Raw genomic sequence first — 27,164 nt, forward strand, 5'->3', positions numbered from 1 at the left:
AATGTCCAGTTCAATTTCGTTTTATTTCACCTTATAAAGGACTATCTGAGAAGATAACACCCCCCGGCAGCCAGTCCAGGCCATCAGCTCTTGGGGTACAATAGGCGTAAGTTATGGTAAAGCTTATTGCATCATTAAAAGTACAAATTGGCTGTCTGTATATAATTTATTAGAAGTGGTTAAAACTGAACATTTCATTCCGTTATTGTCTGTTCTGGACAAAAGCTATGAACAGCAAATGTAGGTGGCTGTCTGTTCCCATAATTTAGACTGCATGCAGGGTCAAAGTAAAACAGAAACGAGCTCAAATTAATCAAAATTTCTCAGGAGGGTATTGAGAGAGATGGTGTGGTGAAGTAGGATGACACAGCAGTATTTTCATGAACAATAAGTGTGGCTTGGCTGTTTGTTTCGTATTTCAAAGTGAAATCACTGGTGCTTTAGACAAGAGGCACCACGAAGCGTGGTAACTCCGCACCTACTCTTTTCTCTTAAAAAAAAAAAAAAATACCGCAATTACTCGATAATGTTAAATCAGAATAAACACTGTGATTACATTTTCTCTTTCCAGTGGTCATAATTTGATTAGATCATAGCTAAATGTAATTACTGCAGGAACTGCAGCAATGTCGTTTTCCAGTCTTTTAGTGTCTCACATGCTTATTTTTAGTCCAATATTATGCAACAGTAAATCAGCAGACAGAGAGATGGGCCTACACTACCTGCACTGAACAATTGTGCTTACCTGAGCTAAATCTTCCCCACAAAACACAAGGTCACCTTTTAAATGATTAGCCTCTCACAGTTGTGAGAACATCAGCATGGTTTAGTGATTTGCCTTGAAAATGATTAAAGAAGATACTTAAATCTTAAGGATGCATTAGAGACACACAGATCAATAAACATTCAGACTATTAAAGGTTCAACTTCCACTTTACATAATTGCATCTTCTCATACAAGTCTGGTCCAACTAGAATCATTTTTGTCATTTTCATCTGCAGCAGGACGTCATGCTATATGGAAACCAGTACCGTATCTGCATATAGGAAACTGACAAGCCACTAAATTGCATGTACAGTTTAAAGAAAAGGCAAAATCAAGACAGCTAAATTATTTAGCACTACCCATTTGCACTTAACACCATTTGTATTTGGCTACCATTTAATGAGCTATTTTGTGACCGCACCACAGTTTTTGGCAAAGCCATTGTAAGCCTGTGAGACATTCAATGTGACTGGACAAGAGAAAAATAATCTTATCACCTTGCACCTGATTTGCAGGATGTTCTGCTCAGCTACAATAAAACACACACATACGCACACACGTTGGCCTCCATTGTCTTTCCCCAGCATGTGCTTTGGCTGTTGTCTGTGAATGAGCCCTATTTATCACTTTTATATTAAATACAGTTTTATTTTTAAGTTTTGACTCAAGCTCCATGTTTAGCACAAATTAATATCGGATGAGTTTCTATCGTCTGTTATAGTCCAGAAAAATCAGAATAACTTTATTCAAGAACAGCTATGAAGCATTACGAAGACTCGACCAACAGCAGGTTTGGAGACCCATGAATTAAATAGTACAATAAGCCCAACTTCGCTCAGCTTCAGTCCCTTGCAATTAGCTGAAGACGTAAAGTTATTTTGTGGAATACTTCCAAAACACTCGAAAGACAGTCTTATGGTCTAGTGTAGGGACTGTCATGATAGAAAAGGGTGAACAGTTTCTCCAGGCTGGCGTTAACCTGCTGTCCTGTATGGCAGAATTATGATGAATGAATGTTTTCCTATTTTATTCTTGTTCAGAGTCATGTGTAATTGTGGAGAAATTTCTGTTTGTGTATTTATGATGATATATGTGGTCTGTGTTATGCATGGAATGCAAACAACCGACATATTTCCCCATTGTGTTGGTATCAGTGAGAAGATTTCTGCCTTAAAATTCTGACAGCAATCACGATTTATTTCCTCCTATTTCTATTTTATATTGCCCTTATTTTGCACTTATCCAATCCAAAACTGCCATGCAACCTCCAGGGTGATTCTATGCCTGGTCCGCTCTTTTTATTTCTTTCGTTCTTGTTCTTTGTATGTGCTTTTTTAGACTGCATCCATGCTCCCTCTCCCAGGCATCTTTCTGCTTTAATGAAACAGATGTCACTTCATTAATAAAGACCTGCTCTAGCATACAACTGAAGAAAAGAACAAGCATACGAAAAAGAGAGATATAATCTGGGTGAGCACAGCAAAATACTTTACATGACTTAAAAAAAACAAAAAACAAAACCAAAGACTCAGTGTAAAATGTTAAAACTGAGGTATTGCATGCTCTGAATAAGACAAGCCACAATCTAGAATTTCAAAATCAAGATACATTTTTTTACTGCCCATGTAAGTAGAATGTCCAGAAATATATTAGATAGCTAAACAGAGCGTGGACCTGAGGCTGAAGCACAGCTTCAAGTCCCTCATGCATGGGAAAGTGTACTGTAACTCAAAGAAGTGCTTGGTTAGTTTTGAGAAGAGTTTAAGCAGCTTCCTGGTGCGCTGAGGATAATCTCATGTCTTTTTCCCATGGGATCACCACATGCTGAGGGAAACCAGCTGTTCCGTACCGCTCCCTCACCACCACAAACGCCTCTCCAACATGGGCAATGCACACCTTCACACTTGAAATCTGTGGTGGCGGAACAAATTTCAGTTGATCTCTGATCTGAAGAGACCAAATCATTTTTAATAATAGCAGTGTGAAAGTGAATTTTACCAATGATGTTACTTTTTAAAGTAATACTACCTCTTTGAGTGAAAAGATACCAAAAGCAGATGGATGACAGGAGAATATTTGAAAGCAGTGAGTGGTGACAGACAGACATGGCTGCTGAAGATAGAGCAGCTATTCCGCTGTCATGCCTTTGGGAGCAATATCTGTAGGCTTGCAAGGGAGAGATAATACCCTTTATACCTCTTTAATATATGAGTGACAGTGGCATTGAGGTGGATGATAATTAAGTGATTAAAACTAGATTATAATATATGGATACAAAAAGTTGGGGATATTTGCCAAATGGATTAAATATCATCTGTACATGCTGATTGGTTTCTATTAGAAATCTGACAATGTGGTGAGGTTTGTTTATGCTCTTATGCCCCAATTTTCCTGCTTGCAAACACAATACAACATAACACTCTGCAAGTGAATGTGGTACCAAGGATATTTATTCCCTGAAGTCGACTGTCATTGAATTTTTTTCTCTTTGTTGTTGTCTAATACAAATTAAAAAAACAAGGGTTAAGTTACTTTTTTTCAACAGAAACAATTTTTCACATAAATAGATTGTAGATACCTAATCTGGAATATTATATCCTTTTTGTCAGTCCTATTTGTGTAAATGTCATAAAAATAAGAAATACACTATCTTAAATTATTTGATTACAGACGATGAGATTCTATCCTTTACCTGGAACCATGATGATTAAAATCATTTATCTAAAGGGTGAAAATCCTTTCAGTTTATATGTAATCAGTGTAGTAATAATTGATACAACAGCTCGCATATGAATTACAATCAATTGTTTTGAGATGCACTATTATGTGCATTTGTCCTTTGAATTTGGCTCATCGTGCTATACATATCGCTATCTTTCTCCATTCTATGATGTATTTTACATGTGAAATTAAAATGAAAAGTTTAATTAGTCTTTAAGCTTCGACAGACAGTGCAGCCATATACAGATGTGTTCATGTTTTTGGTACTGATCTGAGATGTAATACCATTCATCACTCTAACACAACGATGTGATCTGAACGCTTGGAGATTTGTGATTGGTCAGCACCTCCAACACATCCTGAGATAATCGATCACAAATATAGATACAGATGACACGAGGGCACACAGTTATTAACGCATCTCAATGTGTGCTGAGTCAAATCAATCAACAGCTGAAATGGCAGGAAGGGGCAGGTGAAGGTGCAGCGTCGGGGGGAATTGAAGTCCATTACTTTCTAAACTTGATACATCACTTTCATCTCTCTCTGATACAGCCTAACTTTAAATGGGATAACTGAAGGCGAATGCTTTCATTTAATGGTAAGACTTATTCTAACTTTGTTGTCATCTAAAAGGTGAAAATCATTGTTTGTTTCTTTGGTGCTGAACGTCGTGCTACTACTTTGTCATATTTGTCGTATTCAGTGAGCTGCACATCTTTGATGTCATTGTGAGCTGGAAAATACATATCAGATCATTACAAAAGCCCACACAGAATGATAACTTTTCTCATGATAAAACACTCTAGGGACTGAAACTGAGCAACGTGGCCTTCCTCTCGGTGATGAGATATTTCTATCAGAGGCAAATTCATGCAGCCCCAAACCGATTATGCTAACAATCCTCCATCCTCCCTCCCTCTCTCTCCATTAGATCATTTGCCCAGCCATGTATGCACTGGCCAATTTAAAGACAAAATCAGACTCACTCAGATAATTTTGTCCAATATGAGCTAATGCACATAGAGGACACTGTTATCTGTCTAAGCTCATTATCGAACGCGGTCTCATTCGGCGGATGAAAATATAAGGAGTAGCTCCAAATCTACAGGATGACAAACAATACTGGGCTCAGGCTGATATTTAGTGAGCTGACTTTGTTGCTTCTGACAGGAGTCGCATATTGGCTTTTCATGCTGTACCTCTGTTATTACTGCACTCATTACAAACACTGCATCCTGAGCCTCAACAAGAGATGACAGCTGTATCATGGGGGAAGTGAAACCAAAGACATTTAAGTCCACTTCCGGACTACTGAAACATCATTTCATTAATTAATTCCATCCACAGGTATGTCTGATGAGGATATAAATGCCTCATGAGAGGTAAAGTGCAGTTCAACAACTCAGTTTGAGACAAATGTAACGTGTGATGAGTCCTGACGCCCAACTCTGTCAATGGGTCAAAGCAATCACATCGATGCAAATCACATGCCATCAATCAAAATGGTCAACCTGTGGCTTTACTCGGCATGAATTTCTTCTAGGCAAGTAGTTAAGACATGCAAATCACTGCAGGCTCCACTTCAACGTTAAAAATCAGAAGAATCATGTTTGGCTTCCAACAAATCATAAAGGATAATTAAAAATGAACAGGGTATAATGAGAGTGGAGTATTCCGGTTATTTGGAGGACATGAAACTCAATAATGGGATTATGAAAACATCATTTCCACAGTTTTATGAGAAATAAGGCGACAAAGTTGGTGTTTGAGTTGATAAATCTTCCTTGAAATCATTCATGGCAGAGAAGATTTTTTTTTTTTTTTTTAATTAACATATTAGCATGGAGTCCGTAAAAGAAGAGTAGGACCAGAAGTCAGCCTCTCAGATTACAACAATCACTTCTTTATTTTGTTACAATTGAAAACCACCCAGTTAAATCAATTTATCAAGTCAATGAATACTGAAAATGTGACCTCAGTGATCTGAAGTGGCTATCTGGCAACAATCAATCACTGCCTTCTTCTTTCCTCCTCCTTTTTCTGTATTCCCACACATGCTGTTAGACTATACAGATGGAATTTGATTTCCATCTTTGGGGGATGAGGAGGAGGAGGGGAGGAGAGGAGACTTGGCAGGGATATAGGGGCCACTGGAGAGCACTGAGAGCTACACAGAATGAGAATGCATTGGAATACACATGTGAGGTCATGTTTACCATAACGAAAGTAAATCAAATGTTCAGCTGCCTTGATTGGAGAGAGAAACATGCTAAGCAAAGGGATAGATGAATGATGGATACATGGCAGATGGTGCACACACAAACCTGGGCAAGTTGTATGCTTCTGACCATTAGAACCTCAGGTCTACTAGAACTGACCAATGAATTAACAATTATAATAATAATAATAATGTTAATAATTCAGAGTGGGGAAAAAAGAGGAACATCCTGATGTGAATTTCAGGGTTTCGTTGTAGCGTAGTGTCTATCATAACAATTCTGTTAAAAATATTAAATGTATTGCTGCAATGTAATAAAACGAATATAGCTTTGGGGAAAAAGCAATTTTCAAACCCAGGATTGTTGCATGACCCTGCTTAGACACCCATACCTGTTGCATTTCTCCGTCATACTCTGGTGCTTACTGCTTCCGGACAAATGGAGGGAGATATATGGATGGAAAGAACATAAGAGAAGACACAAGAAAGACATGACATGATGAGGATGACATGCACAGAACAGAATACAAGCATACATATAAATACAGATGGGGAAGGACAGAGGAGCACAGGTATGAGTGGATGAAGCACCTGATGCATGAATGAGGTCATAGACACACAACTAGCAACGTGAGTTGAGGAACATATGTGTTATATTTTTAAAAAAATCAAGAAGAGAACATAGATGCATCCTCTATATCAGAGAAAACAACCAAGGCCTTTTAGTTTGACTGTATGGGAGCTCAGTGGTTTATTGAGTAGATGGTGATTTTAGTTTCACAATACTGTGTACCAGAGGTGAATAAAGAAATTATGAAAATAATATCGCCGTGATGACATAATGGGCTCATTTAGTGATGCCATATTATTAAACAACATACATAATCATTTATATTCCTAACAGAATCCCAACAAAATGTGAATGGATTAAAGACTCTCCCTTATTGTGATTGTTTTTCGATGGCACAAAATAAACTGAAAAATAAAAATAAACTGAAGAACTCTGAGCTGAGATTATTTCTTTTACATTTGCTGTTTAAAGCAAAGGTGGCATGAGCTGCTCACTTTAGCAGTGGGTTCTACAAGCTGTGTGTAATCAAGGGCTATTCTGAGTGCCGACTGCCGAGCATTTGTGTTTTATCAAGAGGTGTTGAAGGACCAATTCTAATGCCAGTCATTTGCATTAAAAAAATAAATAAATCACAGAGCCAAGAAGACAATCACTCTATTTGTATGCATAAACCACACAAGAACAAGACTAAATCGGGTAAAAAAAACAAACAAAAAAAAAACAGAGGGTGAATATTCCATTACAAATTTTTTTTCTGAATTTGTACATAATCTGCTCAAATCTCAAGACGCAGAATTAATGAATGCTTTATCAAAAAACACAGAAGTTAAGAGGTGAATGTCTATGAAAAATATGTATATTTATATCACAGTGATTATTATTCAGCTTTCTTACCATTATAATGGCAGAAACACCCACATATACTGTAACTATTTTAGAGCCATAACACCCTCCTCTACTGTGCATGGTGTAAGCAACTTTCTTGAATGACACTAATAATACCTATAAAATTTGCACAGTTCAAAAATTAAAGCCATTGACATGCACCGACATATTTAGACAGGCAAAGAAGGAAGCTTAGTCAGTAACCGACTTTATTGCTCTTAAGAAACGCTTCTCTCTACCTCCGCAAGAGAATATTTGTATGCTTACCCTACAATCTACAAAAGCACATCCATTCAGAGAAACATGAAGTCATACAGTGTGTATTTGCACAACAAGCATGCATGGTAAAAATGAATCATTAGTACGAGTAGAGAGAGAGCATGAAAACTGTGTCAGCAGAAGTGGTGGTCTGATCTAAAGAGGGAAGTGAAAAAGGAGAGCTGCGACACAGGGAGCCATGAAAGGCAGCAGCACCTGGAGAAGATGCCAAGACAGTAGGAGGTCTGGAAAAGGGACAGTGGAGAGTAGAGGCAGATGAGAGGAGGATCAAAGACCAGGATGAGAGGGATAAGGAAGAGAAGATGCCAGCCCAATTTAGGATTTAGGAAAATGGTCACACAGCCCGTCTATAGGTTTGAGTATTCTATCAGCATTTCAAAGTTTAGAAGCTTGGAAGCCCAATTGATCTTCATGGTATAAATGAGAAGCCAAAAGATGATATTGGCTGGGCTGTGAATCCAAGTGAATCCAGAATCGAGCAGTTGTGGTAGTAAGAATCATGCACAGGGAAAAAGAGTAGGTATGAAAACAAACTGAGAATTTTACCTCCTTGGGAATTTGCAAACTAGCTTCGGTGCAGCACAGTTATTTCATACTGTATTTCTTTTAGTTGTGTGCAAGTGTAGCTCATAGCAGCAGTCACACTACGCAGTGTAATTTGACTATGGATGTGAACATTATCTCAGGCTGTCTGTGGTTGCACAACCGCGACAATATTCACTGTAGGACTGATTTTAAACCTCTTTTGCCCATCTTTTGTCGAAAAAGGCCCAATCTGTAAGAAATAATAAGCCTGATCATCACTTGGACATTACTACGTTTACTTAAGTTGGTTGCTGACAACAAGGAAAAACAGCGAAACTTGATGGTGACAAACTCCATGGAGATTTTAAGAAAATGAGTGTTTTTTTTTAACCATGTGCACACAAGTGGAGGAGCGAGTAAGACTGTATGAATGGTCTCTACAGACAGGCTGACACCTGCAAAACTGGGATGGAGTTGGGATCTACCGCAGCTGTAAAGCTAACAGGATGGCAGCTGGTTCCCAATACATAGGAGAAACCCACAGTATCTTTGCTGTGGAGATTAAAAAAAAAAAAAAACCTTTGATACTGAAAGCAGGTTTTTTTTTTTGTCAGATGAGATTAGAAGTTATGACATTTAAAAGTAAGTGATTCCCATCTGGGACATCCTGTCTCTTTCCTTGTCCATTTTTCTGACGGCGTGAGCAGAAACGTCTGCCGTATTATTCTCGAATAGATTTAAAACTATGGTTCTTTTTAGCTCTACACAACACTTACAAATGAAATCATCTTTTTTTTTTTTTTTTAATGTCTGACGTTCTGTGTTTGTGGTGTCCAACTACAACATCCAAGAATGGCCTTGAGTTAATTCTTTAAATATCGGGACACACGATCACTCTGAAAAAAGAAGTGATTAAATCTTACTCGTCAAAGACATACTCAAATGTGACCGCAATTATGTTGGACTTTTGTCAAGCAATAATTCCAGAAGAAAATCCAGAGGGAACGCATGACAATTTGCAACAAATGCTATGAATTGCTCAGATTTTTGGAGTCAAGGCCCCTTGCATGCTTGCAGAAGTGATATCGCCAAAGAAGTCTAATCTAGCGTACAGCACACCGAACTGTGCCCAATTTCGAGGTTACATAGAAAATTCTCATACTAGATTTTGAAGTAAAAAAAACAAAACGTTTTTTAAGTATTTGCCGACACTCAACTTTCAGTGTTCACTTGCTCTGCAATAACCAAACAGTTATTAGTTAACTGCATAAAATATTATTAGTTTGTGTATTTTGTTTCTTGTCTCCTTTTATTTCCATTCTCATCACAGAAATGCTATTTCCAGGGGTTAACAGCATCTGTAAAAGCTTTTGACAAAGAATGTAATCGAAGCAAATATAACTGGAATATAATCACCAAGAATCGAGAAAAAGTTCTGAGTAGAAATTGTGATGAAAAAAAATGAAAGTGGAGAGAAAACATTCATTTTTATTTTGTTAAACAGAATGTACAATAAGACTGATGGGTACAAATTAAACTGACAAAATAAGTTGAAAAGCAAAACTTTAAGTGGAATAGTTGCAGGTGTTATCAAATGCTGCCAGTCATATCGAAAGCTTCTAACTTGTACAGAAAGATGTATTATTTTATTGCCTATGGATTTCCGTTCATTATATGCTTGGCATACAGTTGGGAGGTTGGAGTGTGGCTCAAGCGCCATGAGTCGGCCTCAGCCCCCAACACTAACCACGCCAATCACTTATCCAGTTAGAAATTATTGTGTGGATTGATTTCGAATTCAAAGAATGTGAAGATATCTTTTTTTCATTGTTGTTCTTTTGTTTATACACGACACAAAACTATTGAACTTGTGTTATGAGTTACAAAAGACAACTCTCCACAAACGTGGTCATTTAACAGCTGCTCTCACGTCTTTGATTTGGTTTAGGGATATCAAATGAATATCAAATGAGGGTGGGAGACATTATGAACTAATGATGAATTCAAAGTGAATGCAAAGGAGATTGCTCTGAAAGGCAGCAATAGCAAAGTCAAATTATGGTTTACGATTAACTTACAAAGCTGCGATGAATCCACCGACTGTGACGGTATCATTGAGCTGAAGAAACACTATGTCAGCAAAACAAAATGAAGATGTGCAAAGAGTGAGGAAATGAAGGAAGCAAAAGAGATGCCTCTTGACACCCAAGTAAAAATGTTAATTTGTTCTCGACCTTTCAGGACATATCTGAAGGGGATGCGAGCCAGCAGGCGCACACACATACTTTGCAGGCAAGCTTGCATGTCTGCAGTCAAACGCTGGACCTCTAATTATGTTAACACGCTCCTCAGATGTATTATTATGTGACCACAGACACGGTGTTTGATATGGAAAGCCAGGGTGAACTGGGAGGAGCAGAAGAAAATACTAGAAGGGACAAAGAAAGGTTAGAGGACAAGCAAAACAGATGCTGAATGAAAAGGACAGAGGGATAAGATGACGCTTGAGAGCAAAAAGAGCGGGAGCCAAGAGGCAGCGAGGGCCTCTCTTCATTCATTACAGATAAGAGTAGTTATAGGTCAGTGCATAACACACCCATGGAGGATCACATGCATGCTGTGGCACACACTTTGGCAGGCATAGCACACTAGGTACTTTGCTCACATACAGCCATCGCATTTCCTCATTGAATGAATTGTTGCCTTGGTTTGTTCATCAATTTAAGTTCACTCTTCCACGAACCTCATTAAGTTTGTGTCCTTCACCTTCTCTCTTTTTATAGACAGCTGAGCTTCTCTGCTTTACTCTGCTCGGTCTTTCCATTTTCTCAATTTCATTCTCGCCATCCAAAGTGTGAATTCTTTAAGGAGCTACAAAACTATAAATCATTTTGCCTCTGACGCTTCTAAACATTTCCACTCAAACTACAGATACTCTTAAAAATGGCAGACACTTAAAAACTCTGCTTCAGATTTACTTGCTCAGTCTGTCGTTGCATCTTTATATAGTGTGTCTGTAATATCAACAGATGCTATTTTACAGGCCCTCGAAAGCTTTATTGTTCATACACACCCCTAAATTATTTGTCCTTTATTTGCTTTGTCCTTAACTTGACACCTCCTCATTTTCTTTCCTTTCTCACCTCCCTCCTCTGTCAGAACATCCCATCCTGTCTAATTCCTTCTCAGTCATTCTCCCCCACCCCGGTCTTTTTACAGCCTTGTCTCTCCATTTCCTTTGCGTCCCCGGCTCCTTCTCCTCTCCTGTCCTGTCCTACTCCGGTGTAACCAGTGTCATTGTTCAGATAATTATTTATTAAGGTGTTTATGCCACGACCGTCCCCGTCTGTCTGTCGTCGCCATCTGTGCCCAGTTAGGTGCCCGCCTGCCTGCGTCGCTGTGCACTGCCCGTCGGGGAGAAGGCAGCACATGGGGGCACAGATCAGAGACGCCCACACAAACACATTTGCACTGTTCTCTTTTTTTTTTTTTTTTGGTCCTCTTTTTTCTCTTTCTTAAGAAGCACAAACCCAGACACATGCAGCCCTTTTGCTGACAGTCCCTGTTCCTCCGCGCACTGCCCCAGGGGCTAGGTGGGGTTAGCTGAGATGAGAGGCACACAGCAGTCGCCACCGAAGTCCCTTCTGTCCTGTCCTGTTTGCTTTGTACCCTTCTGTCAGAACGACGAACAGAAGAAGGTAGTGGTAGCAGGGGGGCTACCAAGATAAAGTTGTTTAGAGGACGCAGGAAGAAGGTGTATTTATTGAGAAAGTAATGAAGGATCATCTGGGATTGTTTGTCAAGCTTTGAGGGTCAGATAATACAAGTTAAATGCCTCATAGTTTTGCCTCTTGTAATTTGTGTTAATTTAATTGGGGGGGGAGAGTATTCAGTAAGCAGAAATAGCCTTATTGTTGATTAAAACTGAAAAGTCATGTTGCGTTTACCTAAACAAATTGTGATATTGGAACTGAGAGCGGAAACTCATCCAGGACTGTGTGAATGCATGTCTTCACTGAATCCAACATATGGCGAGGTGGTGCACAACATCTTATCACAACCTGAGCCCCATCCTAAAGGGTACAAGCAGTTGTCAGAGTGCCATCCGCACCATGATGTAATGTAGCAGAGGAAGGAGGAGGACAATGAGGCGGATAAATGAGGAAAGAAACAAGAGAAGGGAGGGAGATATAATGATAGAGGGACGCACAGAAAGCCGGTGGGACTATGAGAGGGTTGTGATCATGCATCCTGGATCTCAATAAGTAAAGAGAACAAATATTCTCCATCTTTGTTCCTCCTCCTCTTCTGCTCTTCTCACAAGCCATTCCAAGTCCCCCCCCCCCCTTCCACTCCCGCAACATGATCTCTATCTGTTGGCTTCTTCACTTCTTGGCAGTTCGTCTCTCTCATCTCCTCTTCTCCCAACGGCCGCCCTTTCATTCCCTCTTTTTTTGCTCCATTTCACACTGCACTTCTCCAGCTCGCAGTTTTTTTTCCCCAGCTTTCCTACTTATGTTTAACTAATGTGCCCTCTCTCGCGGTTGCATCTGTCCATATGTATGCATGAGTGTAACTTTCTCCCTAAAAGGAAGCCTGGGAGGCTACCTGCCAGAGGAGGTGGTCCTACTGGCCTCCATCAAGGATCGGAAAGGAGTGTTGGTACTTCCTTGGGGAGAGCGCCTCATTAGCGTGAACGCGACACAGGCGAGCATGTAGAAACTGTGTGTATATGCGTCTGTTCAAGTGCCTCTGTCTATAATTAGGAGTCACTGTGAGTAGTGCTGTGGATCACAGTTAGATAAGTGCTCTGGCAGCAAGCCAGCATCGGAGATAGGCCTCATGCATGCGCACACGCAGACATGTACGCACACCCTCACAGGCATCTCCCACTTCTGTGGCTCTTGCTCAGCTGTGTAGTGCGGTTGTTGGGGATTATTTGGCTCGCTGTCTCTTCTAAAAAGTACCACCTGCAGATGGCAGGGGCCAGTTGGATGTGTCCAGCTTTATTCTGACAATGTCGGTCTCTCACTGAAAACCACATCTGCAGATGCACACACCTGTACTTTCTCACTTTCCTGTTTGAGCCAAACAACAAGGGAATCACTATGGGTACCTGACAATCGAGGATCAAAGATGTGATCCGCACGCACGCACGCACGCACGCACGCACGCACGCACGCACGCACGCACGCACGCACGCACGCACGCACGCACGCACGCACGCACGCACGCACGCACGCACACACACACACACACACACACACACACACACACACACACACACACACACACACACACACACACACACACACACACACACACACACACACACACACACACACACACAGAGAAACTCATAACGGAATTGTTTTTGCTCTCTTACAACCCCAGGACAACTTACAAAGCAGGGGCAACATACACTCAGAGACGCACAAAGTCACACACCACTTTGTCCCCCATGCTACCTCCACCTGGGTGAAGAAGTCTTTCACCCTGGCATCACTGACACCAGACAGGTTCAAATATCCATGCACACCGATGCACGTACGCATACACTATTTCCCTGTCTCAAACAACCCATTCGAAACATGCCATGTCAGTCGACCACCTGCACTAACACACATATTTACACAAGTAGCAAGTCTGCAAGTTAGCAGAAAATGTAGATCTATGTTCGACATGACTCTTAATCACAGTGCCACTATATTTACAATTCAAATGAACTCTCATATGCCGGAGTCCACCTGGAGACTCCTGTGCTGGGCCTTTCTGGGGCACAGCGAAACGCTTCATCCAAATGTCACAGTTTACGACTTCAGTCAGAGTTTTAGGGCTGTAGAATAGATACAGTGTCTGTGACTTCATCTGCAGCTTTATGATGCATTGGCTCTGGCTTTATCACTCTCTGCCATATTGTTATTTGCTTGGAGGATGAAAATCAAAATTTTGGGGGGCCTGAGGGGAGCTCAGTATAATGCAGAATTGGAAACCACCAAAGAAAAAACATGGTCCCCAAACAGCTCTGCTGAAACTCAACTTTCATTTTTTTTCTAAAAAATCCTGCTCGGGCTTGTGTCAAAGAGTAGTTTTTATTTGTTCTCTCTTCTTTAATTCTAAAAAGTTGCCTGAATTGCACAAGTTAGCTTTTCGGAGTATCTATAAATTACCTTTGTTTCATTAATTACTTTTAGTTGTTGTTTATAGATTCAAGCACATTTTATCATCAGCCAAACATAAAATCGGCCTCAAATCAGTAAGTGCTCCATAGAGCAGAAAAAAAATGAAGAATTTGCTGTGGTGATTAACCCCTTCAAAAAATGCCATTAGCTATGGTTATGGAAATAAAATTTCTGACCGCATTTGTGAAGAGAATGCAAAGGACTTGTCTATTGATGTACTGTACACACAACAAGTTGCTCCTGTCTTTATTTAACAGAGGTATCTAGTTGACATTATAAAACACTACATCAAATGGACTATTTGCCTTCAACACTCAGCCACGGTGGCTGCCACTTGAATTCACCTTGTTAAATAAATGAGGTTTATCTCATTAACATTGTTTGACCTGCAACAGGTCCAGAAGTGACTAATAATTCACCAGTGCAGCATTACTGTCAGTCCTTGAAAAGTTTAATGAGAAAAAAGACCTAAAACACACATAGTCCTCACAGCACTAATGCACATGTACAAACACGCACACACGCACACAAAGATGATGAGGCTTTTCTTGCAGCAAATCTTGATATTTGTGCAAAAACAACACCAATAAGCATACACAAAGAAGAGCACTGAAGTGCAAAGGTGTCCTTGCATAAATAGAGCAAACAAATGACACAAATGGCCCTTCCTGTCTGTTTACACTTTCCCCTTCAACTTCATGGGTTACTTCTCTCAGAAGTCCCTCAGTGTCTGAGTGCACATCAGCAAATACTTCCTTTTGTTGTTTATGGTCAACATCATATGTGACCTTAGTAGAAAATAATGTGGTCTTTGTGTGTCCATTTCAATGACGAAGTGTGTGTGTGTGTGTGTGTGTGTGTGTGTGTGTGTGTGTGTGTGTGTGTGTGTGTGTGTGTGTGTGTGTGTGTGTGTGTGTGTGTGTGTGTGTGTGTGTGTGTGTGTGTGTGTGTGTGTGTGTGTGTGTGTGTGTGTGCGTGTGTGTGATGTAATATAAGGAGGAAGAGAAGGAGAAGGAGAAGGTGAGGCTCAATATCCTGTCTCAATAAGGTCACAGGTTACACAGGTCAATAGAAGGCTAGAGTGCTGTGACAGGTGGGACTGCAGTCCATTGTGCACTGACAGGTAGGGTTAAAGTCCACACATGAACAGAAGGAGGAAGGCTGGGATACTGCATTCAGACGTTGGTGCTCTGAATCCTAAAGCATGCTCAACTACAATGCAGTACAGTGCAGGTAGTAGGCAGGGAGTCGACATAAAAAGAAGTGCACTTTGTTTAGCCCTCCTACCTGGAGGACTTTCCACTTTTGGGAGATTCATGAACTCCCAGCTACAACATAATATTTTCTGTACAGGGTTTGACACCACAGCCTTTAAAATGCATACTTTTCGGATAGACCGCGAGCTCATATCAAAATCTCTCTTATATTTGCATGAATTCTCTGTAAAATAAACAACAGACATATAGTCAAAGAGATAAATATTTCAATATAAAATTAACAATCATTGTATTCAATTTGTGAACCTCTGAGTGACTGTTAAGTTGTTAAGATGACATATATCATTTTTCTTCATAGAACTTTACAGTGTAATACTACCGAACAAACAAAACATATAATAGTGGGCAAAAAAAAAGACTTATTTTCGCCTGTTTTTTCACAAAAATTTAAATCTTGATTTGCCATTTTGGCAGCTGAATGCCCTGACAGCGTCAAGAAGTGCAATAATCTGCACAGTGTTCAATATCAGAAACCATGTCATTTGTCAAGATCATTGACTTATAACAGAAATTATCCGAGTCATCGAATAGCAATAGGGCAGAAATTATCTGTTCCACAGTCTTACGCTTGAAGAGAGGTTTTGTTCCCACTGAACTAAACCACAGAAAATATTACATTGGCTTTTAAAGTGACTTCCAGCCTACAGAGTTGTCCTGGTACAAGGACATCAACCAGGATAGAGGTGATCTTGGGGGCTGCCAAGATCTTTCTGGGACATCATCTCTTTGGGTAGGATTAAGTGGGCTAGGTACAAAAGGCAGCATTCTTGTCTACGGTACAGGACAAAGCAGTGCGGGAGGCATTCATCACACATGAGGTCTCAATACCAGGGTTTGATTTTGACTGAAAAACGGCTCATCCTAATTTCTACTGTGATTTCACTTTGCATAAGGAGCTACTCACTATTTAAACATCTTAATCTCTTGATACCTAAATTAATATTTTTTGTACCTATTGAAAATGTTCCACTTCTCCTATCACAGCTGGCTATATTACCCACATATCTTTTAACGCAGATAACAGTGGTGCCAATAACAACATCATTTCCAGAGAGAGACCTCGGTGTGTGCTGATCCACTGAATTATGAGTTGAATCAAGCAAGACTGAGATGAGCCTTCAGTTACATAACCATTTTCCTAAAAATTTTCATCAGGAAATTGGAGTACACCACTTTACCAAGTTATTAATAAATATTGAACTTAAAGTGTTTAAACCAAATTACTTCACACTTCAATCTTTTTTACAGTTTTGAAAATAGGTGGCCTAAATACTTGTTGGCTGAATGAACATTTGTGGATCAGAGTTAAATCAACCAAAAGCCGTGCGGGTTCATCAAACCTTAGTATACAGACCCCCTGGACTCTTATCTAGTACACCAAGGTAGACCACTACAAGACACTGTGACGTCCAGTCAAGTGATATCAGAACAGACACACTCACTCAGTGGCCTCCTTGATGACAAAGAGGCGCTCCCATGTGCCTTGATGCCCTGGAAACAAAAGACATGATGACACAAACAGCAACCAAAGAAAGAGTAGAAGGAGAGAGAGGGGGGACACAAAAAGTGTTGTTATTTGAAGAGAAAAGCAAAACAATCATAAATCAACTTCTAACCCAGCCTCTCCACTTGATATGCGTTCATGAGATTGTCATTTGTCAGTACGGGTGAGTCAGGTGAAACAGGTCTTTTCAAACTGAACAGTCAGAGAGTCACTAATGCAAAGCAGCTGAGATCTGTTTCCATTCATTCACTCCTTCATGCTGTCACTCTCTCATAAATGCACTGTCTAGGTACATCTGTTATGTTCTATTTAAAGACCTGGCAATGAGACCACACACCCCCATTCTTTGTGTCATAATAATGCTCTCTGAAAGGTGCTTTGCTTCAGTGACACTGGTTCTGCTGAGCTGAGGGGGAAAAAATAGAACTCGTGGGTGACACCAGGGCAAAGTGCAGGGATTAAAAATACCAGTGGTTTGTGTTTCATGTTCCCACACAGGGTTGTTCTTCATGTACCCACACAGTCATGTGTTTGCCAAAAACTACAAATGTTACATCAATTCAGCAACAATAGGATACAAAGCTCCCAAAGACATGGACACAGTTTTTAGGCAACTGTGTAAACATCCAACTCAGAGTATTCCAATGGTGTTTTACTTTTTGCATAGAGTTTCCCACAATATCCATTTCAGTGATGTCCCAGCAGCAATGAACTATTGGCTTGAGTATTTATTAAAAACAATTGCTAACTGATATGTATTCAATTTGTAAAGATATGCAATTATTAAACAGTCTCTTTGAAGAATTAAGTGGAAACATTAAAAACACATAAAAGCCATATATTTTCAATAATCTGCTGGGATCATGCTATTATATTGAGTTCTGCGTTTTGCTGGTTGCAGTCTAACAGGCCAACAGTATTTAAACAAATAAAAGGGTCTTCAAGTGGACAACATAAATGTGGCAGGTGTTTTTCTGTTAGAACCGCTAATGTTGCATAATAACACTTTTAGGTGGTAAACAGGTCTAAATGGTCCCACTGATGTGTTCGTTATTCAACAACTGAATTAATATTTACAACCCTCTTCATTTAACAGCATTGTGCAATATCATCAAGACAAGCAGTACCAATAACCCAGTATATAAGAGTTGTTGCTGCATCATAGAAGCAGGAATATTTATGAAACTCAAGTATGCTCAATAACTCAGGTAGTGAGTTCAAAGTGTACCATTACACTTTTATAAAGAAGAAATAGCACACACAACTGCATTGCTGTTTCTCGGGAGGAGCGGAGGGGGTTAACCACCGTTGGTGATGAACGGTAATACAGGATGTGCAGTGACAGGGCAAGGCAGGGTGAAAGAGTAACGGTAATAAAGGAGATGAGCGAGAGTGAGGGAATGTGAACAGCGTAGTATACAGTTGAAAGGCTGATCGTAAAAATGAGACTGAAGGAAGGCACGATGAGAGTATTATTAAGGGACAGATGTCAAACATGCAAAAGAGATGTCATCGGGGGGAATGAGGAGAAACATAGGGAAAGAAGGAAACAAATAAATGTTTAAGAGCAAGGACCCAGAGGCAGAAATGTATGCGTATGATGGGGAAAAGAGGGAGTTGAAGATGAGGAGAGAAGTAAATGGTGGTACAGGGCAGGGACAGAGGAAGGAGAAGCCAAATGAAGATGGAGAAACAGATCGGAGAAAAAAATGGATGAATGCAGCTGAGAGCAAGGAGACGAAAAGCAAGGGCAATTTTTAATGGAGGGGCACAAAAGAGTTAGAAAAGAAGGATTAAAGAAGACGAAATTTTGACATAAGAGGGATGAAAGATGGAAGGAGAGGAAGTCTGATGGACATAAAGAGAAAAGGTATAAAACCCTTAAGTAGGGCAGAAAACTGCCTTTCTTATGCGCCTCCTCTTTCTCTCCATCTTCCCTTCTTATTTCTATCCCTAGCAGCACCATTACTCAGTAAAGACCAGGCTGTACAAAATGATCTAGTTTACAGGAATAGGAGTTGAAGACCTACATAGTCACAATCAGCACTGGACCATCCTCCAGCTGAAACTGGCACAGACGTGGAGAGCACTGATGACGGAGATGCATGCGATCTCATATGTATTGATTGAGGGTTCCCATCCCCCAGGGAGGGCACGGGAGGTCCAGTATGAGGCTTTCATTAGGAGTGCTCTCTCAATGAGGGGTGGGCTGAATAAGACTTTTTTTCACCCTTTGCACATAGAAGCGATACATGTACAATGTGAACGAATGCTTTACATGGGTTGTTTGTTTTTTTTCTTTTCCCTTTCTTAATCCCCAGACACTAAAGATCATTAAGTGTGGACCTGAAAAACTCCACAACAAATACAAAGAAAAACAACCGATCACTGCTTTGCTTCGGTTTGTACAAGCATTGAGATTTTCATTTTCATATTGTTCAGGAGCAACTAAGCAGTTAAAGAGTATGCATGGAGATAAAAGTCAACATTAAATAAATTCTAAGATTAGTTTCTATATAAATGCATTATGCATATCATTACATGACAGCGGCCTTTGTCATTTGGCAATCTGGAACTAAGTCATTTTATTGGTTTAATGTTTTGTACTTTGTAGCAGGTCTGAAATAAAGAATGATTACACACATGCTTTGGCTAAGCATGTGTCTAAGCATTCATCCATCTCATCTTTATTCATGTTTAGTCCACAGGGGATTGTCGGGCAAAATGAAAAGCAACTGATGGATATAATCTCTTCAAGAGGTTTGCGTCCACGAGTGGGTCTCCTCCCAGTTAACTGTGCCCACGTCTAATGACAGGAGACTAGGGAACAACCTATTAAGATAACTGAACTGGCTTCACTCAATAGCAGCTGAGGTACAGTGTATGTGACACTGACAGCCTGAAGTTGGCTGCCTTTACATTCTTCTCACAAATGGATCAACCCTGCATGTGGTGATGAGCATGTCAATTCTCTTAGTTTAAATTTCCCCTTAATAAATAATTGAAATAAATGTATTAATGCAGAGGGCTCAGTTAGCATTGACTCCTGCCTCTGCAGCGATCACATCATATGGGAAAGTCAAACAAACATTCACAGATTATCTGTGGTTATTTAAGGATGTCTGACTATGTCCATCCCCAACCTTCATCCTCCCAAAATCAGTCACGGTCATTAACAGTAAATAGCCATACTTTCAGTAACTTGGTAGTATTTTTCTGGATGCTTCCAAGTCATTTTGCCAACCCACACCTTAGCTTGCGGATGTTTGAGGTTCTATATTCTTGTCATAATTAGATAAACTGATTCTCACTGATTCAAGCTATGTATTCTTTCATGGTTTTTCACAAAAGTTAGGTTGGATGGTTAACAGTGGCATCACCAGAAGCCTTCACTGACAAAGATGTGAAACCAACGAAACATTAGTTTTTAACATTAACTTAAAGTAAAAAGTTAAGACACTACTCATGATAGTTGACAACTCAATGCCATGACATCAACCTTATGTGCAGCTAAAGTTGTGGTTTTGTGTCCTTTTACAACTAATTATACAGGTGGCTTCTGTCAGCCTCACTGGCTTTGCTTAGTGTTTAAGTTTGTGCAGGGAGTTTAGCTGTGTCTATTTGTTTATTTGGCAGCCGGCTTCCAATAAGCTACCGTTTTGTTTGCTCTCTTCATTTGTTAATGTTGCAGCACCCTCTGGCTCTTTATGTTCCCTCCTGCATTTAATATTGTTAAATTCTATTCAGTGCATTGGAAAACTTTGCCAAAAACACTCACACCTGGTGTAATGTTATTTCCCTCAGGCCCTGGATGGGCTGAATGGTTATTGATGGGATTGCTAATGTGTATACTCGAACGGCGAAATTTATTTCCAAGATAATATAGAACAACAAGAAAAACATTCAGGACCTTGTGACAATCCAATCGGAAGGATCAATGGAAATAACCAAATTCCAAAACCAATAGCCAATACGCCTATGATAGAAGACATCTGCCAGGTTAAAAAAGAATGACAAACATCACATATTGTTTTTTTTCCCTTGAAAATGAATGTGTTTTCTTGGAGAAAATTGTGAAACACTGTCCCCCACAGGGAGGAGGTGTCAGCTAAGTAAACTTGCATATTTCTTTGAGATTTCCATCTTTGCTTCATGCTTCAGGGTCACGTAGGGACATGTCTGATATCTATTTCTGTTTTTGCTGCCCTGTCTTGACATCAGCTGTCAGGGGCTTTTGCTTATCTAACATATCTAATTATTTCTCCAGAGCATCCGGAACATACTGTAAATGCTTATCTGCCACAGCTGTCTTAAAGCTGCCTGTGAAACCATAGAAACGGCTTATTTTCAATGGCTATACCCCAAATAAATAAAGTGGCCTAAAATGCAACATCACAACAAAATTTGTGTTGGTGTTGCTATGCTGAAATACATGTAAAACACTTACATAGTTCCTCACATTAATATCTATATTGATATTTTACTGTTTATTGGGCAAATAAAATTTTCGAAAAGAGATCACTTAAATTGGTAGATTTTAATACTATCATGAAACGGCCCTCCAAGCCTGGAAGGACGAGTCCTTGCCACATGAAAATGAAATCCATACATCGGTATACTACCTTTCAGACACAACAATGAGAGACAAAAGGGGAAAGATTGTAAATGTAATGAGAATTAACAACTCTCACCGATACCTTGACACCTCACTCTGTTCTGACGCCACTAAGGAAGGTCAGGGTGAGGAGGGAGATGTGTAAGAAGTAGTGGGAGTATAAAAGAAAGAAATGGGAGTCAAAATAAATAACTTGAAAATAACTTGAACTTGCACGAATCTTCTGAGAATAGAAAATGTCAGCAAAAGACAGAGTGAGAAAGGGGAACAAGACTGAGCCAACCATCAACAGCTTTTGATTCACCCATAAAACGTTCCTTTTAAGAATGCCCATGAAATTAGCTCGCTGAAAGAAAGCAATCTAAATCGATTCAATTCCTTCTATAAAAAAAAAAAAAACACACAAAAAAACAACTTTTCAAACAGCCACCATACCCCTGCTCATAGGAGTCTCTGGAGGACATAAAATATCCACTCTCATTTTCTCACTAACCTCTGTTTTACCCATTCTTTGTTTCCTTTTCACTTCACCTGCCAGCTTGACACTTGACATGTTCACAAAAGAAGAAATCTTCAAGCGCAAAGGCCATACTTTTTTCTATTTGTGTTTGAGTCATGCTGCACAGCTACTTGTCAGAATGAGGCAGTTGCCTGAGTTTTCCTGAGCTGCACGTCCGACAGCGTCCCAGAATACCACCTGTAGTGCCACTGTTTGACACACACCAAATCACTGTGTTAATACTTTGCCAACACAGGGTCAGAATGACAAAGATGACAAAGAGGGGGTAACATATTGCATCGGCTGACAGACGCTTTATTTATATTTGAGGATTGAACTTTTATGTGGCCGCAGACCAAACCCACAAAACTTTACTACATATTATGCACTAGCTAAGCTCCCACTCGTTCCTCTCACACTTTTTTTTTTTTTTTTTATAATTCTCACTAATTTACAGTGACAATCTGTCTTCATACCAAAAAATAAAATCCGGTTTGGCTCTGGCTCACAACTGAAGAAGGTCAGAAGGACTGCACTGACATCTGGTAGACTGAGAGGTCCGGGATTTCTTTTTTTTTTACCTAATATATTGCATAATAAACTAGTTTACGGACATGAATCAAGACATTACTGTACGATTGGAGAATATATGGTGCATGATAAATGCAAAATGGCACATCAATCACAGCAGCTTTGACAAAGCAGTCCATTTTCATTTAGTAGCGACAGCTGGTGTAAATGAACAAGATGAACATCTACGCTGTCATTTAATCGGACTCAGTTGTAGTATAAGATTTGATTTATCCACCGCAGCAATCCACTTTTCTTGACCTTCCTAAATCTCAGCATAACATACGAGACACCTTTAACAGACAATAACTTTGTGGAGGTCAAGAGTGTCCGATTGAGGGAAAACAGGGCAGAGGCGTCCCTCATGAATTAATGGAGCTCTGGAAAAGTCGGAGAGAAGAAAAAGGAAAAGAAAGGAAAGGAAAGGAACCTCTGAATAGTATGTCTTGCACTTTTGCGGATCAAAGAACAAAAAACAGGTGGAACAGGAGGCGGAAGGCAGCAAAGTGAGGAAGAAATATAAGGACGTTCTCGAAAAGACGGCTTACGCAGTCGAGCGAGGGAGTGGTTGGGAGAGGGGGGTCAACCCTGCGAAGTGGTGGAAGCAGTAGAAATAGCTGCCCCACTTGTAGACACACTTCTTGTTGCTAGCTGACTGTCCTTGATGCACTGGGGTAGCTAACCTATATAGGCTTACTGCATGCTGCAGCATCTCCCACACACGCATAAACATACACGAGTGCACACTCTCAGTCGGCCTGTCCCTCTTTCATGCGCACGGGGTGGAGGGGACTAAAATCAGGCCACACATGCTGTAAGCGACTGCTGAGTTAAGTCACCTGTGCTGCTAGCCGAGCTCGCTAGCGGGCAGCCAGCTGCTCCTCTAATTAAGAGCCCATCTACTCAAGAGGCCTGAGCATATGGAGGACTCTATAGCATGGTGATAGTCTAATAGCCATACGCCAGAGCACCGGCCAGACTTTCTAAACCTGAATGCACTATATTAGGGAGAAAAGGTTATTTTGGTCTTGACAGAACAGTATCCGCGAAAGGAGTTTGGAAAAACAACAAAGCTTTAAACTAACATTTAACACAGTCATCACTGTGTTCCACAGATCTGTGACTATAGCTCAATCCCTTCACGTCATTACTTTCCACCTGCAGGGTAGATGAGACACATCGTGGCACTCCTCAAATCTAAATGATTACATGACAATTAATCAACCCACTTCACCTCCCGGAGATGATATAACTGAGTGAATCTTAAGAGATTGACTCTCTCTTCCCAAGTACTGTATTGTGAGAACAAAGTCAGAGTATCTTTTCCAGTAAGTGATCCTGGTGAGGTAAATCACTGTGATGATTATCTGAATCAGTTTTAATGAAATTAATCAAAATGAATCAGACACGATCAGGGGGTATCAAATAACTTACAAAAATCTACACCCTCTCAAGAGGCAGCCTACTGTTTCACCAGGCTTTCAGTGCACTGACAAACATCTGGACGAGCAGTGAATAAAGAAGCTTTTAAAACAACAATCCTGTTATTGACTTGACCATACCAAGCTGTATTGTATGTCAAATGATCAATGACAGCACATAATACCACAAATATCCACAATTATACTGTTTGAGAGATAAATGCAACTCATTTGACAGATGATACTTTCACACTTGTAACAGTATTTTATTGACTTGACTGTCCAAGGCCACAAGACATGTAGACATGTGCTTAGGCAGAGACACAATCAATGACAAACATGGGCATGCATGTAGACTTGTACATCAACACACACAAGCTGCAAATATGCCCACACCTTTGATAGATGCAACCTATAGTGCCAAACACCTTCCAATACATGCAGTCTATTTTAGATTGTATTATAAGGAATGCATTAGTCAGGAGCACAGTGCAGAGAGACGGCAGAGTATGTATATTAATGGGTGTGCAATGTAAAAGAAATGTACAAAAATAGAAAGAAACAACTGACTGACTGATGGCAGGTGTGAAAAGATTATAGTATTCAAGGCTCTAACTTCATGTGCATGCAGCAGCAAAGTGGCACTTCTCTGAGGCACAGTAAGGTTTTCTGTCTTGCTTCCACCTGTTTTGGTGACTCACTGTGCATTACAGAAGAAACAAAGGAAAAGGGAGTGTCACTAACAATCCAGAGTTGCACTGCAATTTTGGGGTGTCAGGATCCTCTGCACTTCTCGTTGTACATTGCCTGTATTTGAGGCATGAGTCAGGAGTCTCTCGTACCTCGTATAATATCATCTATCTATGCCTGGAGTTGGTTCAGAATTAGTCATGTTTTCCCATTTCCTTTACTTTTTTTATTGCTTTCTTCCACCAATTATCTATCGCATGTTATTAACCGGAAAGTTCACAATTCCACACATATTGCAAGATCAAACATTGACACTTTAAATGTATAGGGAATACAGTGTTCCATATCTTCTTTTTTGAACCATTAGGATACTGTAAAAAAAAACACAAAGATTCCACACCTGAGCTGTTTTACATCAAAATGTATTCAAAACAACGTAATATATGTGAAACAACTATTGCAGCAACATCTTTTATATAAAATGGTTTATTTTGGTAGTCTTCAAAAAAAGTGAATGGACATTTAATTAGTGGGTAAAGTTTGTACTGAATTGTACAAAAATTACCCTCATTACCTTCATGAAATGCTTTGCAATCTAACGGTTTACAAACCCAAAAATGTGTTCCAAGCTTTACATTGCAGCTACTTTAGGATGAAAAGGCAGTAAGAAAATAGAAAGTCGGCACCATTTTTAATGTCTTTCTGTACAGTTTGTATTGTGATTAGCTGCAAAAGATCTATGTTTAGAATAACCCAAATACTTTCAGTTCACATTTCCTCCAGTACTGAACTGGAGAGTAGCAGTATTAGATGAGCAGTGATCACGGGCATGGTGGCTAAACCATTAAGTACTGAGCTCACTTACAAAGCTTTATCTAATAGTCTATGTGAGCATGAATTGCTGTTAACAAAAACATTGCAAGGTCAGTAACAAAACTAAGTATTTAACTAGTCAACACCCATCTCTCCCAATAGAAAACTATTTTTTTAAATATTTTTTTAAAGCCAAATAGTTTCAAACCATGTTGTGAAGGTAGAGAAAATGGTAGAATGCTCTCTGAATGCTACAGTACTGTTTGCTATTCTACCAAAATCAGCTCATTATTGGTAAGCAGAGGTCCTCTGTTGTTGTACTGAGAACAGGCTCTGAACCAGTGGTGCCCAATCTTGTTCCTGCAGGGGCACTTTCGTGCATGTTTTCAGTGTCTTCCTGCTGTCTCACATTTGAATCTCATGAATGTGTCATCATCAAGGTCTGCAGGAAGCCTAATAATGAGCCCCACATTAAAATCAGGTGTGTTGGAACAGGGTGACATTTAAAACAAGCTGGGCAGAGGCCCTCCAGGACCAGGATTGGACAACTTCGCCCTACATTCACTTTTGTACAAAGCAGGCATATAAATCAGGGTATCATGGGGCTAGTTGGCTAACCTATTAATCTCAGTAAATCTCTGAGAAGCACAATATAAAGACATATTTGAGTCATTCCTCAATTTATGTTGGTTTTGTTAGATGATATTCAAATCACTTATGAATATATTAGCCTTTAACCATTATATAACTTACCTCTGATGTGACACTTGATTTTATAGCTACTGTATTTAAATATCCTGAGGAGTCTGTCTGTACTGTAAGAGGGTCAGTACATTATTAAAAGAATTTTATGGAAATGCAATTTGCCATAACTATAACAGTTTATCTTCACACACTGAAGGGAATATGCGTATTTTTTTACCTTGTTTAAGAAGCACCTCACCGCTCTGCAGAAAGTCTCTCCATGCATAGCTCTTATGTAGGACTTAAAGATTCCTGGTTGAACTTATAACCATCCCATAACTCAAAGGAGCTACACAGGACATCTGTATGTGATCCAAATTACCCACAAAAGTAATTCAAACTATTGGACTTCCAAACAATGTATTTATTCTGTTCTTCACATTCTATCAGCAAATTCTGACATGCTGGAATAGAGATTGCTTACCGATACACTCAAACAATGCCAGAGCCATTTCCTTTTAACGTTGTAGTAAAGGTATGAAAAAAAAACCTTTAGGGCAGAAAAAGGAGAGGAAACAAGGGCTTTAGCAGTGAAAGAATGAGACCCCAAAACTCTGGTCCCGTTTCTGTTCCAGGCAGCCATTTTTAGACAGTCATCCATTAAGTCCGCTGCGTTCCCATACTGTCAGCCCCTTGTGAAGCCAAAGAGGCCGTGTCAGCTGAGAACATTAGGCTGGCAGGCAGGTAGGTACCAAGTGGCTCAGCACTCTCTTTGAGATCGTGGGAATCGAAGGAGTAAAGGGAGGAGCATGCAGTGGACTATAATATGACTGTCACAGCAGCAAAACATCTTGAGAAAGAGTAAGATGGATTCGAGTTTTAGCTCAGCATTAAAAGATGCTCCTAAAGAGATGGAAAAGAAAGGAAGAAAGGGTGGAGTG

At 39.9% G+C, this 27,164-nt stretch overlaps 1 protein-coding gene across 1 annotated transcript in view; it reads right to left on the bottom strand.

Moving 5' to 3' along the window:
• Window positions 1–27,164, bottom strand: part of ccser1 (coiled-coil serine-rich protein 1) — a 127,277-nt gene that overhangs the window by 32,733 nt on the left and 67,380 nt on the right. The window lies entirely within an intron of this gene.

Source organism: Blennius ocellaris, assembly GCF_963422515.1.
Source record: "Blennius ocellaris genome assembly, chromosome: 7".
In the NCBI taxonomy this organism is placed as follows: Eukaryota; Metazoa; Chordata; class Actinopteri; order Blenniiformes; family Blenniidae; genus Blennius; species Blennius ocellaris.